This window comes from Streptopelia decaocto (genome assembly GCF_964273445.1).
Source record: "Streptopelia decaocto genome assembly, chromosome: 3".
NCBI lineage: Eukaryota > Metazoa > Chordata > Aves > Columbiformes > Columbidae > Streptopelia > Streptopelia decaocto.
The window spans coordinates 55,477,115-55,486,422 of NC_138656.1; positions in this window are offsets into that span (position 1 = coordinate 55,477,115).

Sequence of the window (9,308 nt, forward strand, 5' to 3'; positions counted from 1 at the left end):
GGGGAAAATGTACTTTGATGAATTTAAGAGTATTCTAAAATGCTACTCTGTGGTATAAGGTTTTGTATTTTGTTTCTGCAGTCAAAATGTATTTCTTATTTTCATTGTTAAAATCTATGTAACAATATGCTTTTCTTGTGAAATCATTTGTTTCTGCCATGGACTGTGTAATAAAGATTGAAGGCCATATCACTGCAAGTTGTAAAATAAAGTAATATGTGAGTTTGATCTCTGTGTTGTAGCTAAATATGTAGCCTTCCATATCAGCAGAATATGAAACTAGATATAGCAGAAGTGCCTTATTTTTTTCGCTCTTCTGTTGAAAATTCCACTGTGCTGTCATAGAGATTTAATATTTAGTTTTGTATTAATTTAGCACGATCTCCTCATAGTAATCATTAAAGTTTAAACCAGAGTCATCACCATCCTGAGGTGTTGCATTTAATTTTTAAACAGTATAAGATAAGCACTCAGAAGAATTTGACATATTGTTTTGCACTACAGAGCAGTATTATTTAGATAACAAGAAGAATATAGAATACACCAGAAATACAGACAGATTAGCATCATATGATGTCATTACTACTTGACAGGTTCTGAGATTTCAGCCATGCTCAGAAAATTGAAATACATTGAATGACTATTTGAAAAGTCTTAACTGAAAAATCAGATCTACATTTAATTAAACTTAAAATCATGGTTTCATGCCTAGTCAAAAGTTCATCAGCTGTCACAGCATTTATATAATGAATTGAAGCCATTATTTCTTTTGTACTTAGAATGGAATCAAGTTCACCAGAAAAATACTAAAACTTGGCAACAGACAACCTAACGTTTCTAGAGATATTTTAGGTTTCTACAGTCCAGTAATGAATTGAGCAGCCTGACTGTAAATATTTTTAGCATTAGTAATGTTATTATAGCTTTGATGGTCTAAGGATATGAGGAAGAAAATTTTATTAGCAAAGCATTAGCAAAAATAAGTAAAATGTCTTTTGTTTTTTGATTTTGGTTTGTTTGTTTGTTTTTCCAGAAGGCATGAATGTTAATTGGTAGTGCTTTGCAGTAAGTAGCATATTACACAACTTCTGTATCTTCACTGTAACCCTCTAATAAAAATATTCATGTTTCTTCTATATTTGCAACATACTGTATTCAAATACACATTGATTAACATGTTACACCATAGCATAGCTTCAAAAAAATGCCATGCAATCAACTGATACCAATACAGTTGTCTTGCAGGTTCTCAGATTAGTTATCTGGCTGCTTTAAAGAATACATTCTATTTCTTTATTTTAAAAAGGGGAAATCCCAGTAGTTTGTTTTTGTTTTTTTTTAAAAAAAAAAAGGCAGAAATCAGTTTTGATCCAAACTACACACATCCTTCCTCTGCTGATAACTTACTGTAGAGGGTCAGCTCCAGGAGCCAGCCAGCAGGAGCCCACCTCAGGCTACAGAAAGGGTGAGCAGAGGGAAACTTCTCCTTCCCAGCTTCTAGCAGACAGAGGCTTTGGAGGCCCTTTACTAGAAATTTAAACAAGCTGGGCACATGCCCAGGCACTGCAAGGAGCTTGCCTGTACTGCTAAACCCAGAGGCAGGGTAGAGCCTGGAGCTACTGCCTGGCTCCCTGCTGACCTGCAACTCCTAGAGAGTTTTGGAGGTTAAAATAATTTCCTAGCCTAGATGCAAGCTGTTTTGTCCCAGTCGGTCTTGGTATCCCAATAACATTACCGGGCACATTTTCTGTGTTGTTGTAGAAATACTGACAATTTTTAAAAGACTTTGGGGATTTTTTCCTTATGAAGTGATTGGACAAATTCTTCAATCTATAATTTTTTTCCCCCAGCCACCCATTGCTAATAGCTCTTTGTCACACCTGGCTTGGCTTTCACTATTTTAAATAACTGTGTATTTTTATAAACATTGTTGCTTCTTTGGATGTCCATCTTCCATTAAACATATGACAAAATAGGAGAGCAACTTTCTGGGACATCACTGGAAACATCCCTTCCACTTCCTATTTACTCCTACCATTTGTTTCTTGCCTTTTGTGCAGTTATTAATTCAGGAAGGATTTGCTTTTTTCCTTTACATCATTCTACTTTGGTTTCTTTAAGAGCCTTTGGGGAAGTATAATGTCCCACAGGTTTTTCAGAAGTGATGCACACTGTATTTCAGCTGGATCATTTTTTTCCACATTCTCATCAGCTCCTCCAATGACCTCTGAACTGCTGGGTCAGTCCCTCTTCATTCTGTCCTGCTTGCCACCTGTCTACCCACTCTGCTCTTCCACATACCTGGCTTACTGCGAAATCAAAATCCCCTGTCTGTAGTTCCACTTTTAAAGTGCATAATACAACACAGTTAGTAGTTCAGCAATTTCATACCTGAGTTCTTTTGAAACTCTGAAGTGAATAACATCTGACCCTTGCTATTTGATCCTATTGGAAAACCTGTTTTATTCTAAACCACTTCAGCTGACTCTTCATTCTGAGATGCCTCTTCAGGCTTCTCCTCTCTGGAGGCTGAAACACAGAAACTCTCCTAAGCTCCTCTGTAATGAACTGTCATGTGAAGAATTCATGCATCTTTCCATTTTCCACCATGTCTTTTATTTACTGGTAAGGTATTTGACCCTTGTCAGCCTTCCAGTTTGTCATGCTATGTTTACTCTAGGCCTGAATATTTTTTCATATTACCAACATATAACAGGAGTAGTCAAAGAAGCTAAGTCCAAAGCAGAAATGCTAACTGATCTATGATTGTCAGTCAGACACTACACCATTTGGCAAAATTTCACAAATACTGGAGAAGTAACTTACTATATCCAGAGATCCCTTCAAAACACCATTTCTATGATTCTGTGATTGCATAGTACAACACACAGGGCCTCAGTGAAGTTTTGGATGCAGAAGAAAGCAAATACATGCTCTATATTTGTGGACTTGCTGCCTGTGTGAACAGAAGTGAGATGAAGGAAGCCAGCAGCTGCTGAACACACTGCTCTCAACTATTCCTAGCCTGTGTGATCCCCCAGAGAAGAACCACTGTCCTCAAGGAGCATATCAGCTGCCATGAGGAACCAGCCTAATGACAAAAGGCAAGAGGATCCTGCAGAGAAAAAAAAAGATGATGCAAAACTGTGTTCAGTCTCCATGTTCTGTTTCTTTCATAGGCACCACCTGGCCAGAAAATAAGTGAGCATCCAGACACAGTAAACCATGTGTTGGTGTCAAGAAAGGATTGGGAGGTAATATGAGAGAAACCACAGTAGGTTCAGTTCCCAAAGACATGTTTGTATATCACAGGCAGCTCCAATAAGTCAGCCCCCTGGCCTGAACTGTGATGCCACTTTGGGCAGCACTGGCAGTTCAGTTTCTCCAGCCTTCAGTCTTTTAATGAGTTTGTTACACTGGAAGAGTGAAACCCCACTGTGTGAGCTTAGTTCTTTCCTACCAGCAGCAGTGATAAATTGAATTTATTGTCCAAGGGAAGCTACACAGACACTGTGCCGCTCCCCAGCAAGAGGTAGCTGACCTCTGGGATGTAGAGTCATACGCAGCCTCCAAAACTCCCCACTAAAATGACTCATCAGGTTAAGGGCAGGACATAGCATTTTTCTTTGGATGGGGATCTTTGCAACCATTCCATACTCCCACCCTCTCTGTTAAGGATCAGCACAATAACTGGTTTTCAGCTTTTAATGTAGCTTCAAATTCGCCTTTGGCATTAGCCAAAGAAACAGAAGATTTTTTTGATTTTTTTGTTTGTTTGTTTTGTTTTTTTGAACAATTCAGTGAATGTTTTAGAATGATTTGTAATACCAGGGCAAATTCTTAAGTGTTACATTATTGAGGAGTATAAAAGTAGAATGGCTGAAGACGACAGACATTTATTGTGTGTTACTCCAATTAATCACTTCCAATCCAATAGCCTTTTCTGAAATACCCACAGATTCACATGTTAATTTGCTGACATTGTTTGTGACAAAACAAAACACTCTGAGCTTGAAGAAAGATGTGTTAAAGCCTGTAAAATTATTGAATGTTCACAGTATTTTTTTATTTGTAACACATTTTAGATGACATTTTATTTCACTGTTCTTTTCATGTAAACTTAGAGAAAAAACATGGTGCTTTTCTTTATGATCTCACTGATATCTCTGTAAAAAGCCCAGCAACAGGCATCAAATATATTAATAAAAACTATGCATGTAAAAGGACCAATCATTTCTAGAGAGGGACAGGACCAAAAAGAAAGCATTACACAAGAAACAAAAGATTGCTGCTGTGCTGGGCAGAAGCAGTGGTAGGTCCACTGAGCTTACACCACACAGGAGGTAATATAGCAAAGACAAAGCAGAGGTAGTCACGTTAAAGAGAAAAGGGTGGGGAGTGGTAAAGGGAAAACTTAGTAAAACAGCTTGTGGAGATAACCACCTACATGACATTAGAACCTTGCCCTGGGTTTTACTCCAGTATAGGCAATCCTGATTTCACTGAGTTTTCCTGCACAGTAGATTTACTTATACTGTGCTCTTTGCTTCCTTTTTCTCACTCATTTCTAATTATATTTTGTTGTTGATGTATGTTTGTTTGGGTCCTGTAAGAGACCTGATGAAGTTTTGCTGTGGTTACCTAAAATCTACTGCTACTTGTGACCTGCATTATTACTTTCAAACCAAAGCACCCTGATGATTTCTTCAGACAGTGTTTTGCTCATCCCTATGGACAAATTCACTAATCCAGCAGTTTGTAGACCAAAACAAAATGCTATAGCCTCCCATCAGATTTTCTACAAAACCATTCTGCCCATGTTTTATCAAGTCCAAATGATCCCACAGCATGAGGTAACATATTAGTTTTTTTAAGAAAAGTGAGGAGGGAGGATATTCTTCATTCAACGAGTTTAAAGGACAGAAATCTCATTATATCCTCGTTATACTTCTGTCCAAAATGTATATTTACTTCATACATTTTACAAAGGGGTGCTGCCTGAATTGCCCATTGCTTCACTCCCTACCTATTGCAATGCCTTTTCTGAGAGTTTAGGGACTCCCTGTTGTTAGAAGCCACTTCCTTGCCTATTGGCTTTGTATGAGATGCTTCTTATAGGGATAACTTCAGCATAGTAAATTTATTCTCCCAACTTTCCCTCGAATAAATTTAAGGCAGAGAGGCAGGCACCTCCAGGGCAGTTCAAAGCATTTGTCATTGGAACCCTCATTTGAACTGAGATGAGATTCATCCTCCTTAGAAAAAAAACAGACCATTGAAAAATCTTTCTGCTTCCTTGAATACACTAAATGAAACACTTTTCACTTCTTAATTTTCTTCCTATAAGGCATGGTTTCCAAATTTCCATTCATTGTGTATCACTTGGTGCCAACTAGCCTGCAAATACCAGTGCCTGTGTTGGTGAGGAAATGAGAACAGTACCCAAAGTTTCAGACACATGCATGAGATTTCAGAAATGCATTCATATGGTAGCCATTGTCCTTCCTGAAAAATATATATTCAGGAGGGCCATGTTCATCCAGGGGTTATATTCTCCAACAGCTTTATTCACTTTATTGGTGTCATACCAGGAGCTCCTACTTTTTTAATAGTTTGTTTTTTATCTACAAATATGTCACAGTTAGTTTATTTCACCTTCTTTTTAATTCCCAGAACCACAATTTTGTATTAAGACATACAAGGTTCAAATGATTCTCCCTTACCAAGCTCAGTCATCAAAAGCCAAAATAACAGAGAGCAAACATAAGTTTGAACACAAAACTGAAGCAAATTCTTCAGTCTCCTAAAAAGTAACTGAAGAAAATTAAATAGTCATCAAATAAATAAATATTTGGTTGTGTTATTTTTTCTGTTGTTTTCTGTTTGGTTTTTTTTGCTTTGTTTTGGTTTTGTTTGTTTTATTTGGTTTTGTTTGATTTGGGGTTTGTTTTGTTTTGCTTGCTGTTTGGGTCTTTTTCTGTTTGTTTGCTTTTAAACTCTATTAGTTATCCACATTCAAATTTAAAACTTTCAGCTGGTGAAGGGTCCAGAGGACAAGTCTTATGAGGAGTGGCTGAGGGAACTGGAGCTGTTTAGCCTGGAGAAAAGGAGGCTGAGGGAGAGAGACCTTATCTCTATCTACAACTACCTGAAAGGAGGTTTTAGCATGGAGGGTGTTGGTCTCTTCTCCTGGGTATCAAGCAACAGAATAATAAGAAATGGCCTCAAGTAGAACCAGGGTAGATTTAAACTGAATATTAGGAAAAATTTCTTCACCAAAGGAGTTGTCAGGCACAGGAACAGGCTGACCAGGGAAGTGGTGGAGTCACCATCCCTGGAGGTGTTCAAAAGACATGTAGATGCAGTGCTTAGGGACATGGTTTAGTGGTGAACTTGGTGGTGTTATTGGACTCAGCAATCTTAAAGGTCTTTTCCAACCAAAATGATTCCATGATTCTACTGCAGCACAACCAACAGACAGAAACACAGGCAGCGTGACTGCAAATGTGTAATTCTGCTGCTACTTCATTTATTTTTACACAATTAACGTGGGGTTTCTCTGCCACCTCTGATGCATGGTTTTCTTAGGAAAGAAAAGCTTTCTTGCAATTATTCCATATTCCAATTCCAAATGACAGAGATAATGATAGCAATATAAAAAGGCAACTTAAATGCTCTACAAAAGCTTTAAAAAATCAGTCTTGTGTTGCACTGTAATGAACTGTATTAAGCCAGAGACCATCAGCACAGAGGGAGGTGATAGTTATTAGAAAGACCAATAGGAGGCCTCCTGGTCAGAGTTCATCTAGTGATGATACTCATTTTCTCCATTATTAAGGATTAATGTCAATGCATGAATTCTGATCCATCATAAGCTGATGCTTAGACTTGGTCTGAAATAAAAAAATCTCTTACACATTGTACAAATAACTTTTGTGTTAGTCAGTGTTATGATGCCACCATTCTCTGCTTTTATCTAATTGCACGACAATATAAGGAACCCTGATTTGTAAATCTTTCACAGCAAGAGGGTTTGACTGCCCTAATAATCAGATCCCTAACACATTTGGATCCACCAGGTTGTATTTATTCCTCTGACTCAATATGCAGGGAGCTGGGAAGAATGCTTTCTTCTGATGCTGCATACTAACAGCATGACAAGACAAAAATAAGATATTTACAGAAAGAGGCTGTGACAGTAAACAGATGTGCAGAAACACCTGATAGATGCATCATTTACATGTGATTGCTACATGCCTTGAGCCCTTCCATTCCCTGTTCTTTTGTCTTCTGATTCACTGGAACATCAGATACAAGGATATATTCCAATGAGGGAATATTAAAAAGTAATTAAATTTGAACAGCCTGGATCATCTCTGCACTATTGACTAATATAAGCAAACACTCAGTAAAAGAGATTGGATACATTCACATAGTCTTTAAGCAATAAGAGAATCTGAATTATCCTGAACTATAAAATGCACAAATATATAAAATACACTAATATACTGTCTCCAAAGTGCCGAGGTTTTTTTGCTGCATCAGTTGTGAGGAGTCTTACCTGCTTCTTCCAACAAGTATCAACACTGTAATTCATCCTTTTTTGTGTGTTAGAAAACACGGTTCAGAAACAGCACATAAGATGTAGCCACCCAAAGTGCCTCATCTTGTCATCAGCAAGATGAGCAGCATAAATTATTTCACAGAAAACAAATGATGCTCATGATGAAATACAACATTACGTTGGAAAGGTGATGTGTGTGTTCTACGGCAGTATGAAATCTTATTTGGGGCTCCTCCTCGCATTTGTACGGCAAAATTTTCAAGTTACACAGCAAAGGACACCACCACCAGAGTCATCTTCTTCTCTGCTGCAATTTATTAACATAAGCGCTAGCCAAGGCGAACTGAATTTACTGTCTGTAGTAAAAATAAAATTTAAGAAAATGCACCATAGAAAATATAACTTCTACTTCGACAACAGGTCCGCCAGAGCACAGATAGGCCTGTAGATGACCAGGACGTGGCTGCTATTGCAAGGGCTGAGGACAGTGGAGATACCTCTGAATTTTCAGCTGTCTTCCTGTGCCACACTATGACAGTGGCTTTTGCATTTTACTAGACTTATGCAGGCATTTCATGAAGCACAGAAGCATGCCACAGTCCTTAACACCAGCATGAGAGCATTTTCCACGGAAAAAAACTCCCAACCCTCATCTTTTAGGGTGGTCTACAAACCAGTTTTAACAATTTGCTGGCTGCCATTCATGTATGTTGAAAAATTCCATTTAAAATCATCCCCTCTGAGACATCAGTTGTATGGCAGGTTGTGGGTTTCCATTGATCTCATGCCCCTCATTTTTCCACAGGCAATAATTACCCCTTTTTGCCCCTATATTTATCACCTCTCTTTTCCCAGCACCCACCTTGGCCTCTCAGGTGTTACCTTGCTTTTCCTCACAGAGCATCTTTTTCCTCCTTGGTTTCCATTTACTCCTTCTGTTTCAGGTCTGGAGAGGGCCGATGTGCCAAACAGCATCTCCATTTTTCCATCTGCAGCAAATGTTGTCATCTCACTGTAAAACTTGCTCAGATGAAGACTGAAACCATCACACTTCCAGCAGTAACACTATTACTTCTGCTTGTACACATAAACCTGCGATTTTCTCCCTCACTTGCTGTCTCTCTAACACCCAGCAGGCTGTGCTACGGGATCAGTTTGCTCCATCAGAAAATCTTGCTGAGACCCTTTTGCAAGCAGCTGTGTTTTCCCACAGGCAATACAAGGAGAACTTGCATCTTGTGACTGCCTGAGACTGAGAGCGCTCTGCCCAGAAGTGGAAAGATGAAAGAAACACATTTCCCCATCAAAATAACAGGGCAGTTTGTCACCATGCACATCCCATGTACTACCAAGGCTTCTGTCAGACAATTTTAAACATCCCCTTGTGACAACTAGGTCATTCCTTGACTACAGGAAAATAATACAGGAACTTTCCCTGTGTCTGTAGGTACTTTCTTCCAATAGGAAGAAACAGCCCATGATAACATGAGAAGAATGATAACTGAGCCCTTCCAAAATATTGATGAAATAGGGTCAGACACCAGGAACAACACCTTTGCCCTCTGTGTTGCCCACTGACCCCAAGCTCACAGGTACCTGTCTGTAAGTCCAGTGGAACCCAGGAGATTTTTTTTAGGCAGATAAAATAAAAAAGTACAAATCATGATGAGCAACTCATTTCTATTTTTATAAAACTTTGGAATCTGTTATATTTTGTACTGCCACAGGAGGGTGTAAATCAAAA